At 40.4% G+C, this 12115-nt stretch overlaps 1 protein-coding gene across 2 annotated transcripts in view; it reads right to left on the reverse strand.

Annotated features, from left to right (window-relative positions):
* The window catches only part of ttll7 (tubulin tyrosine ligase-like family, member 7), a 154494-nt gene extending 150663 nt beyond the window's left edge, over positions 1-3831 (reverse strand). For both annotated transcript variants that reach the window (XM_063012627.1, XM_063012628.1), the window contains exon 1: positions 3727-3831. The gene's annotated coding sequence lies outside the window, so the exon portion shown is untranslated. The remainder of the gene's footprint in view (positions 1-3726) is intronic.
* Between the last annotated feature and the right edge of the window lie 8284 nt (positions 3832-12115).

The raw sequence follows: 12115 nt of genomic DNA on the forward strand, positions 1-12115 counted from the left end.
TTCATCTATCCACACATCCATCCAGTCATCAGGGCTTCAGAGCTTCCAAATTCAGAGTTTGGGCAGAATTTAAGTTGTTAATCCAAAACTAAGTTTTCATTAGTTAGGTGGACATACACAGTTGGAAATGGATTTATATATTCTGAAAATATAAAAGTGGACTATATCCCTAATGGAACAACACACAGGTATAGATTTGGTCCCAATTTGAAGAAGAGAAGCTCGGGTAAGTATTGGTTATGATTTTATCCTGCTGTATGGTTGATCTGGGTCGCGGTGCTGCTGTTTACTGTTCGCTTTCATTTTGCAATGATATGAAAGCATTATCATATACTGAACTTCTGGATTTTTATGCTCAAGTATTTGAAGTAAACAGACAGCATTAATGTAAACAAATTGACAGTCACACACACTTCGAGTTTAAGGTAAAAGTTGAGTTTAAAGGTACACATTTCTCGACGAAGGGCATCGAATTTCAACTATTTCGAGTTACAAGGTACCAGGGGCGGCTCGCCTCACAACCACTCATCCATCCAGTCATCCATCCACACATCCATCCACTCATCCACACATCCATCCATTCAGTCATCCACACAACCATCCATTCATCCACACATCCATCCAGTCATCCATCCACACATCCATCCATTCATCCATCCATCCACACATCCATCTATTCATCCATCCATCCACACATCCATCCAGTCATCCATCCACACATCCATCCATTCATCCATCCATCCACACATCCATCTATTCATCCATCCATCCAGTCATCCATCCACACATCCATCCACTCATCCATCCCTCCATCCATCCAGTCATCCATCCACACATCCATCCAGTCTTCCATCCACACATCCATCCATTCATCCATCCATCCACACATCCATCTATTCATCCACCCATCCAGTCATCCATCCACACATCCATCCACTCATCCATCCATCCATCCATCCAGTCATCCATCCACACATCCATCCATCCATCCATCCACACATCCATCCAGTCTTCCATCCACACATCCATCCATTCATCCATCCACACATCCATCCATTCATCCATCCATCCAGTCCTCCATCCACACAACCATCCATTCATCTATCCACACATCCATCCAGTCATCAGGGCTTCAGAGCTTCCAAATTCAGAGTTTGGGCAGAATTTAAGTTGTTAATCCAAAACTAAGTTTTCATTAGTTAGGTGGACATACACAGTTGGAAATGGATTTATATATTCTGAAAATATAAAAGTGGACTATATCCCTAATGGAACAACACACAGGTATAGATTTGGTCCCAATTTGAAGAAGAGAAGCTCGGGTAAGTATTGGTTATGATTTTATCCTGCTGTATGGTTGATCTGGGTCGCGGTGCTGCTGTTTACTGTTCGCTTTCATTTTGCAATGATATGAAAGCATTATCATATACTGAACTTCTGGATTTTTATGCTCAAGTATTTGAAGTAAACAGACAGCATTAATGTAAACAAATTGACAGTCACACACACTTCGAGTTTAAGGTAAAAGTTGAGTTTAAAGGTACACATTTCTCGACGAAGGGCATCGAATTTCAACTATTTCGAGTTACAAGGTACCAGGGGCGGCTCGCCTCACAACAAGAAGGTCCTGGGTTCAATCCCCAGGTGGGGCAGTCCAGGTCCTTTCTGTGTGGAGTTTGCATGCTCTCCCCGTGTTCGTGTGGGTTTCCTCCGGGTGCTCCGGTTTCCTCCCACAGTCCAAAGACATGCAAGTGAGGTGAATTGGAGATACTAAATTGTCCATGACTGTGTTTGATATAACCTTGTGAACTGATGAATCTTGTGTAATGAGTTACTACCATTTCTGTCATGAACGTAACCAAAGTGTAAAACATGATGTTAAAATCCTAATAAACAAACAAACAAACAAACAAGGTACCACTGTACTTATGACAGTAGAATAAGCCACAGACATATAAAAAGTCCCAGTCATACAAAAAAATATACCATACAGTGAAACCGTGACACAAATTTGTGGTCATACCGCCCAGCCCTACATTAAGGGTGTAAATTAATCTGAAAGGTTCATCTTGGTCTCATTTTTCACATCACAAAAACCTGACAATTTAACAGTAATGTTTAGACTTTTATATCTATTGTAAAAGTAATTTTGCTTCTATATTTTGATCTCTGTTTTGATGTACACTGCCTGGCCAAAAAAAAAAGGTCGCACACTCTAATATTTCGTTGGACCGCCTTTAGCTGAACCTAGACCTGACCAACTGCAGCAACCCCAGATCATAGCACTGCCCCCACAGGCTTGTACGGTAGGCACTAGGCATGATGGGTGCATCACTTCAGTCGCCTCTCTTCTTACCCTGATGCGCCCATCACTCTGGAAATCCGGACTCATCAGACCACATGACCGTCTTCTATTGCTCCAGAGTCCAATCTTTATGCTCCCTAGCAAATTGAAGCCGTTTTTGCCGGTTAGCCTCACTGACAAGTGGTTTTCTTAGGGCTACACAGCTGTTTAGTCCCAATCCCTTGAGTTCCCTTCGCATTGTGCATGTGGAAATGCTCTTACTTTCACTATTAAACATATCCCTGAGTTCTACTGTAGTTTTTCTACCATTTGATTTCACCAAACGGTTAAGTGATCGCCGATCACGATCATTCAAGATTTTTTTCCGACCACATTCCTTCCTCGAAGATGATGTTTCCCCCACTGTCCTTCCACTTTTTAATAATGCGTTGGACAGTTCTTAACCCGATTTTAGTAGTTTCAGCAATCTCCTTAGATGTTTTCTCTGCTTGATGCATGCCAATAATTTGACCCTTCTTGTCCACGACCACAGGATGTGTCTTTCGACATGGTTGTTTAACAAATGAGAAGCTACTCACTTCATCAGTTAGGGTTAAATAACTTGTTGCCAGCTGAAACATAATCACCCATGCAGGGATTATCCAATGGGAGGCTCTTACCTATTTGCTTAGTTAAATCCAGGTGGTGACCTTTTTTTTTTTTTTGACCAGGCAGTGTATTTCTTAGCTGATGTTTACTGGATGCTCTGGATTCTGCTCCTCCTCTGCAGCCACCATACACCCCAGCATTTACTTACAGGAGGGCGTCAGGGAGAAAAGCAGGCCTCGATCACATTATCCTCCAGTTCTCACTGTCACCTTTAAGGTCTCTACATCCTTTTTCCAAATGAATTTTTACAATGTCATAAACAAGCATGTACAAGGTGATGATCGTGTACACACCCCATTAGCATCTTTCATCCGAGCAAAGGCATCTGGACTGGAGCATGTCAGATTCTGATCGCTGATCTGCAACATCAGCAAACATGCTCACATCATATGAACATGCGTTTTAAAGTGCAAAGCTAAAAATGAAGCCAGACAGATCCAGATCAAATCCTGATTTAGTCTGGATCATGTATTTCTATATGATATACATATACATATATACAAAGGTTGTAATGAGTGCATGATTGCTAGCACCTTCATCGCTATTGATGCTCAGCATCTTGTCTGATCCCTTGTGTTTTACTGTCCCACAGTGCAGTGTTAGATGGGGATGGACGATTTAAGCTCTAAACACCCGGGTACGTTTGCAAACACGTGTACAACACTGTACGATCTTTAAATATTACACACATTGTGCAGGTAACCAGCACAGTCAGCTGGTTAGCAAGCTAGCAAGTGCAAGAATGAATGTAACGATAAAGCAGTGACTGTTACCTGAACACTTGATCCAGTGTTATCACGCCGTCCTTTGGCTTTCCTTGTTTTTTCTTTTACTTACTGAATAAAGCGTTTATATTCGCTACTGCATCTGTCTTTATATATATATTAGAATGACAATAATGTAGCTGTTTTAACGCTAAAATGAACCTGTCCTGTGTCGTGCAGTCAACAGACGCGTATAGCGAGGGTTAAAGCGTTTATGGACTAATCCATTTCCTAAATAGGGGGATCTGGATTTTAATAAACATTTATTGAATATTTAATCCTAAATTCGTAGAATGTCTTAGGATACATTCTTTATAATTATTATATTTTTTTATTTATTTTAGTTTCATCTAAGCGCATTTTCTTTCTTTTTACCCCATATTGATATAATACGGATCTAATATCATCCCTAGTAAGGACAATGGTAACTTCCAGATCGACCTCTTAGCAACGCTGCCAAACTGAGATCATCTAGTCTAGTGTATATAGTATTTGGAAGACGTATAAAGTTTTTGTTGAATTTATTCAGTTTATTTGTTTATTTTTAACCTACAAACCCCTTGAATATTTAAAATGTATTGTAACAAAATGTGTTGAATGGTAAATATCACCAAACCCCTGCACTGAAACTGTAAACAGCCAAAAACCCTGCACTGAAACTGTAAACAGCCAAAAACCCTGCACTGAAACTGTGGACAGCCAAAACCCCTGCACTGAAACGGTGATCAGCCAAAACCCATGCACTGAAACGGTGATCAGCCAAAACCCTGCACTGAAACTGTGAACAGCCAAAACCCATGCACTGAAACGGTGATCAGCCAAAACCCTGCACTGAAACTGTGGACAGCCAAAACCCCTGCACTGAAACTGTGAACAGCCAAAACATTGAACAGCCAAAACCCCTGCACTGAAACTGTGAACAGCCTAAAACCCTGCACTGAAACTGTGAACAGCCGAAAACCCTGCACTGAAACTGTGAACAGCCAAAAACCCTGCACTGAAACTGTGAACAGCCAAAACCCCTGCACTGAAACTGTGAACAGCCAAAAACCCTGAACTGAAACTGTGGACAGCTGAAAGCCATGCACTGAAACTGTGAACAGCCAAAAACCCTGCACTGAAACTGTGAACAGCCAAAACCCTGCACTGAAACTGTGAACAGCCAAAAACCCTGAACTGAAACTGTGGACAGTTGAAAGCCCTGCACTGAAACTGTGAACACCAAAAACCCTGAATTGAAACTGTGAACAGCCAAAAACCCTGAACTGAAACTGTGAACAGCCGAAAACCCTGCACTGAAACTGTGAACAGCCAAAAACCCTGCACTGAAACTGTGAACAGCCAAAACCCCTGCACTGGGTTTCCTTCTTTTTTCTTTTACTTACTGAATAAAGCGTTTATATTCGCTACTGCATCTGTCTTTATATATATATTAGAATGACAATAATGTAGCTGTTTTAACGCTAAAATGAACCTGTCGTGCAGTCAGCGAGGGTTAAAACGTTTATGGACTAATCCATTTCCTAAATAGGGGGATCTGGATTTTAATAAATATTGAATACATGTTTAATCCTAAATTCTTAGAATATCATAGGATACATTATGTATAACTAATGTAAATATATTTATTTTAGATTAATCGAAATGTGTTTCTTTCTTTTTTACAACAAAACAACATAAAATGTACGTTTTATGATCCCCAGTAAGGAAAATGGTAACTTCCAGAACGACCTCTTAGCAACGCTGCCAAACTGAGATACATCAGAAATGTTACGTTCATCTAGTGTATATAGTGTTTGGAAGACTTATAAAGTTTTTAGTGCATTTATTTTTAAAATTAATGTTTAAAATGTATTGTAACAAAATTATCAAAATGTAACAAATTATCTAAACTCCCATTTTTATCTAAAATTGTAGAGAAAGTGGTAGCTAACCAGCTCACTGCTGTTCTGGAGGAATATAATATTCATGATAAGTATCAGCAGTGGCGGCTCCTGCCAAATCTCTCAGGGGGGGCAATTGTTGCAATGATAGCCAAGGTGACCCGTTCAATGGGTAAATGAATAAAAAAGCTTAAATAATTAACATCTTAAGTCATCTGTCAGTTTGCCCTCACAAATAACTTTGAACATGGAGAGAGACCAGCTTTACCATTAATCATAAAATGAAGTAAAGCCTTCACACTAACAATTTAATTCACTCTTCATCAGATAGCATTTCGGACCGCCCAGCGTATCACCAGGGTTCAACTGCCAAACCTCCAAGATCTTTACACCAGCCGCTGCCTGAGGAAGACCAGGAGGATCATAGAGGACTCCACCCACCCAAGCCACTGCCTGTTTTTACAGCTGCTGAGCGGCAGGAGGTACTGGAGCATCAGGACCAGAACCAGCCGGTTCCGAGACAGCTTCTTCCCCCCGAGCCATCAGACCGCTGAACAGCAATGGACAAGCACATCACTCATAATCAATACAGTGACCTCCCCCACCATACCCCCCCCCTCCCCCATACAACCCATTCTGCACTCTGCACTTTACCATGTGTAACTCATATCTTGCACAATAACTGTACATCTCGGACTTATTATTTCAATTCTATTTATATTCATTCACTTTTCATAATTTTGTACATCTGCACATAAAGATTCCTGTATTATATCTGTATATATTGAACAAATGGTGCTAGTTTTTATGTAAGTTAATGTGTATATTTTTTGTAATTAATGTGTATTGGAACTGTGAGGGACTGAGCACCTAAGCATTTCACTCACCTGAATTAAGTGTTAATGTGACGTGACAATAAAGTGATTTGATTTTTGATTTGAGGTGCAGCAGATCCTGAGGTGATGGTAGTCATGTTGACGAGATTGCTAGCTGCTCCAATTAGGGTTGCCAACTTTCAGAACTGGAAATAAGGAACACCCTGGGCTGACGGGTTGGCGGAAGGCATAGGGTGGGGGTTGGTTGGTGGGTGTTTACCTGAGCGAGAGCGGGGGGTAGGCGGTTAGGGTTGCACCTATAAAAAATATAAGTCTTACACAGTCAGGAACATTATCAAAATGTTTTATTTAGGCTGTTTAACATTTCTTATTTTCATTCTTTATAATAATAAATCAGAACCATATTTTAGGCAAAATAACAAAAAGAACATCATGTAACATTTTTTCTCAATAGTGCAGGCAATATTTTTACATAATCCATCTTCACACTGACATGCAGCCCCGGTTCTGGACTGCGTTGCTTAGGGGGCAGTGAGAAAAGTCTTAGTGTGCACACTAAGACTAAAAGTGAACACTACTTAAAATAATAACCAAACGCTTTCTAATTCCCACTGTAGCAGCGGTTTCCTTCTGTTTCACACATATCGCCCTGTCTCAGTCTAATCTGCAGCACTTCTCTCCCATTGATAAAAATACGGAACACCGCGTTTAGTTTCCAAATAAGGAACGATTACGTGTGACGCAGGCACGTAAGTGCGTGCCCTCCCAGAACTCATTCAAAATGCATTGCAATGCCTGCAGTTAAAAATAAAAAGAGCTTTAACATGAGAGTCTATGAGAGCAATCTGGGGCGATTTTTAATCAGACTTTAGTCACCCCACCCAAAAGGGGCGGTACTGTACGGAACACAACTCGACACTGATTGGACTATGATATTCCGAGGCAAGACAGACAGTCACAGCTAGTTTAACACTGGTTGAATGTGATAGAAAAATTTCTTCCCTTTCGCCCTTTGGTGGTGCATCGCCCGAAGGAACGAGCCGCCCCTGAGTATCAGTCAGGATTTCGAAAGGGACACTTAACGGATACCGCTCTTTTGAGAGTTTACAATGATTTATTAATGTCTTCTGATGCAATTGAATGTCCTGTTATGGTTTTGCTTGGCCTTAGCTCTGCATTTGATACTGTAGACCATTAAATTCTGCTAGATAGGTTACGTGACTTGGTGGGCATAGCGCTAGAGTGGTTTAAATCATATTTGACTGAGAGAAGCTTTGCTGTGACTATTGGAGATGTTGGGTCCGATTCTGATCCACTACTTTGTGGTGTTCCACAAGGTTCAGTTTCGGGGCCACTATTATTTTCTTTGTATATGTTGGTGCTAGGACAGATTATTAATAGTTTTAATATTGCTTATATCCAATTATATCTTTCATTTAAACCTAAGGAGTTGCATAGTCTAAGTAGGCTTATGGACTGTGTAGGTGCTATAAGGGACTGGACAGCAAATAATTTTTTACAGCTCAATGCAGAAAAGACTGAGGTCATGATTATTGCCCCTGATAAGGTGACTCCCTTGATTGAAAATGGTCTTGGATCTCTCTCCTCTGCTGTCCATTCAGATTTAAGAAATCTGGGTGTTGTTTTTAATCAGTCTTTGTTATTTGACACATGCTAAACAGCTGACTAGATCTTGTTTTTTTCATTTAAGAAATATTAGCAAATTGAGATCTATAGTTTCAAATGCTGACCTAGAGATGATTATACATGCTTTTATTTCATCTCGTATTGACTACTGTAATGCCCTGTTTTTTGCTTTTAGTATGTCTGCTTGTGATTGGTTGCAGGCAGTATAGAATGCTGCTGCTAGATTACTTACTAGCTCAAATAGACGGTGTCACATAACCCCGCTGTTAATATCTCTACACTGGCTTCCTGTGCAGTATAGGATCCAGTTTAAAATTGTAACTATTACTTACAGAGCATTGCATGGTCAGGCTCCCATGTATATATCAGAGCTACTCCACCCATATGTATTGGGGCACTCTCTTAGGTCTAACAGGCTGAACTTGCTGTCTGTCCCACACTCCCGCTTAAAGACTCGTGGGGATCGTGCGTTTGAGGTCAACGCTCCAAAATTATGGAATGCACTAACCAACTTTTTAAGATCCGCAGATTCAGTAGATTCTTTTAAAAAACAACTAAATAGATAGATTGACAGGGACAGTGGTAGCCTAGTGGGTAGAGCTTTGGGCTATCAACCGGAAGATTGGCGGTTCAAATCCAGGCTCTGCTAAGCAGCCACTGTTGGGTCCTTGAGCAAGGCCCTTAACCCTGTATGCTCCAGGGGCGCCGTACAATGGCTGACCCTGCGCTCTGACCCCAGCTTCCAAACAAGCTGGGATATGCGAAGAAAGAATTTCATTGTACTGTACACCTGTATATGTATTTATGACAAATAAAGTACAGTGTATCACAAAAGTGAGTACACCCCTCACATTTCTGCAAATATTTTATTATATCTTTTCATGGGACAACACTATAGAAATAAAACTTGGATATAACTTAGAGTAGTCAGTGTACAACTTGTATAGCAGTGTAGATTTACTGTCTTCTGAAAATAACTCAACACACAGCCATTAATGTCTAAATGGCTGGCAACATAAGTGAGTACACCCCACAGTGAACATGTCCAAATTGTGCCCAAAGTGTCAATATTTTGTGTGACCACCATTATTATCCAGCACTGCCTTAACCCTCCTGGGCATGGAATTCACCAGAGCTGCACAGGTTGCTACTGGAATCCTCTTCCACTCCTCCATGATGACATCACAGAGCTGGTGGATGTTAGACACCTTGAACTCCTCCACCTTCCACTTGAGGATGCGCCACAGGTGCTCAATTGGGTTTAGTCCATCACCTTTACCTTCAGCTTCCTCAGCAAGGCAGTTGTCATCTTGGAGGTTGTGTTTGGGGTCGTTATCCTGTTGGAAAACTGCCATGAGGCCCAGTTTTCGAAGGGAGGGGATCATGCTCTGTTTCAGAACGTCACAGTACATGTTGGAATTCATGTTTCCCTCAATGAACTGCAGCTCCCCAGTGCCAGCAACACTCATGCAGCCCAAGACCATGATGCTACCACCACCATGCTTGACTGTAGGCAAGATACAGTTGTCTTGGTACTTCTCACCAGGGCGCCGCCACACATGCTGGACACCATCTGAGCCAAACAAGTTTATCTTGGTCTCGTCAGACCACAGGGCATTCCAGTAATCCATGTTCTTGGACTGCTTGTCTTCAGCAAACTGTTTGCTGGCTTTCTTGTGCGTCAGCTTCCTTCTGGGATGACGACCATGCAGACCGAGTTGATGCAGTGTGCGGCGTATGGTCTGAGCACTGACAGGCTGACCTCCCACATCTTCAACCTCTGCAGCAATGCTGGCAGCACTCATGTGTCTATTTTTTAAAGCCAACCTCTGGATATGACGCCGAACACGTGGACTCAACTTCTTTGGTCGACCCTGGTGAAGCCTGTTCCGAGTGGAACCTGTCCTGGAAAACCGCTGTATGACCTTGGCCACCATGCTGTAGCTCAGTTTCAGGGTGTTAGCAATCTTCTTATAGCCCAGGCCATCTTTGTGGAGAGCAACAATTCTATTTCTCACATCCTCAGAGAGTTCTTTGCCATGAGGTGCCATGTTGAATATCCAGTGGCCAGTATGAGAGAATTGTACCCAAAACACCAAATTTAACAGCCCTGCTCCCCATTTACACCTGGGACCTTGACACATGACACCAGGGAGGGACAACAACACATTTGGGCACAATTTGGACATGTTCACTGTGGGGTGTACTCACTTATGTTGCCAGCTATTTAGACATTAATGGCTGTGTGTTGAGTTATTTTCAGAAGACAGTAAATCTACACTGCTATACAAGCTGTACACTGACTACTCTAAGTTATATCCAAGTTTCATGTCTATAGTGTTGTCCCATGAAAATATATAATGAAATATTTGCAGAAATGTGAGGGGTGTACTCACTTTTGTGATACACTGTATATCTTCATATCTTCGTCTAAAGACTTATCTTTTCAAGCAGGCATTTGTATGATGTTGAATGTTTTTGATGTTTTTTATGTTTTCATTGTGGTGTGTTTTATTATATAGATGTGTGTGTATATTTTATGTCATGTAAGGTTTTTGTAAAGCACTTTGTGATTCTTATCTGTGAAAAGTGCTAAATAATTAAATTTTACTTACTTACTGTGGACAGCAGTTTCACAAGAACACAATTATAGCCAAATGTAAGTAAACTAAAAATTATTCGCCTACTTTTACTAACCGCTTTGACAGGGTCAAGGTCATGGTGGGTGCCACCTAAAAACAGGGAGCGCAAAATCAGAACTTGCAGACACGGGAAGAGCGCAAAAAAACCCTCTAACTGACAGTAAAATGTGAGGATCAAATCCAGGCCCTCACAGCCCATTTTGGTGTGCGGCACCCTCTCTAAAAATGGCCCTGATATAGTGTATTCATTACACTAATTGATGCCACACTCGAATCAAAGGAAATCATTTGATGATTTGTTTAAAAATGCCATTCTACAAGCTATTTCTTACCAACATTAATTCATTAATTTACCAACCCCTTAATCCTGTTTAGAGTAAAAAAAAAAAAAAAAGCACAAAGCATATGAAAAGGGAAAAAAAGGTAATACTGTACAGGGAAAGAAAGAAGCAGATCCACTGTTACCAGGACTGTTATACACTGTTATACAGTGTGGGTATTGATTTGAATAAAAACATCTATGGATAATTGTTGGGTTAATGCTGGATTGTTGTTCTGGAGTCCACTTGGATTCCAGGTCTTTTCAGGCCCTTAAAGTCATAAATAAATACTGTATATAAATTAATTAAGATGAAAGAAAGAAAAGAAAAACAAGCAAAATATGAGACGTATAAGTGTTAAACAGAAAAAATAGGAAAGGAAAATAGGAAGATACAACAATAGACAAGTGTACTCAAATTTACTAAATGAGGGAAATAGCATTATTAAGAAAAGAGGAATGCAGGCATATGAAAAGGGAAAAAAAGAAAGAGAGAAAAAAAGAAGGAAAGAACATGCACATACATGTTAAGGGACAATCTTGCATTTTAAACATCAATTATTTATAAACATTCCTTGATTTACAGTAAGCAGTTATTTTCAGAAGATGTGGAAAGTGAAAAGAAAAATAAGACATTTATTGTAATTAAACCATTAAGAAATTTTAAATCTAAAGGAGTTGTAGTGCTCTATATACAGGACTAAATATAGATTTTTTTTTAAATCATTTTTTATTTAAATCCTCATCAGAATTAGACACTAATAAGCAGTGAGTGGCATTGGGGGAGACCACTTTAAAAAATCCACATACTTTTGATCATATAGTGTGTTTCTTACTTATTTAACTGGGGGAAGGGTTTCATGAACAAATTTCAGTAGTTTGCCCTCTGCCCTGTGGTAACACCTCTCTGTACTAAGCTTGTATTATGTGGCAAAACACCCTTACAAACACTTTGTTAGAGCATCAGTTGTAGTACCTCATAATGTCCAGCAGATGTCAGTGTAATGCTGAGGGCAAAAATAACAGTAGCTTGGCTACTAAATCAACACAAGATTATAGTGGATTAGTATG

The sequence above is a fragment of the Trichomycterus rosablanca genome, chromosome 17 (assembly GCF_030014385.1).
Source record: "Trichomycterus rosablanca isolate fTriRos1 chromosome 17, fTriRos1.hap1, whole genome shotgun sequence".
In the NCBI taxonomy this organism is placed as follows: domain Eukaryota; kingdom Metazoa; phylum Chordata; class Actinopteri; order Siluriformes; family Trichomycteridae; genus Trichomycterus; species Trichomycterus rosablanca.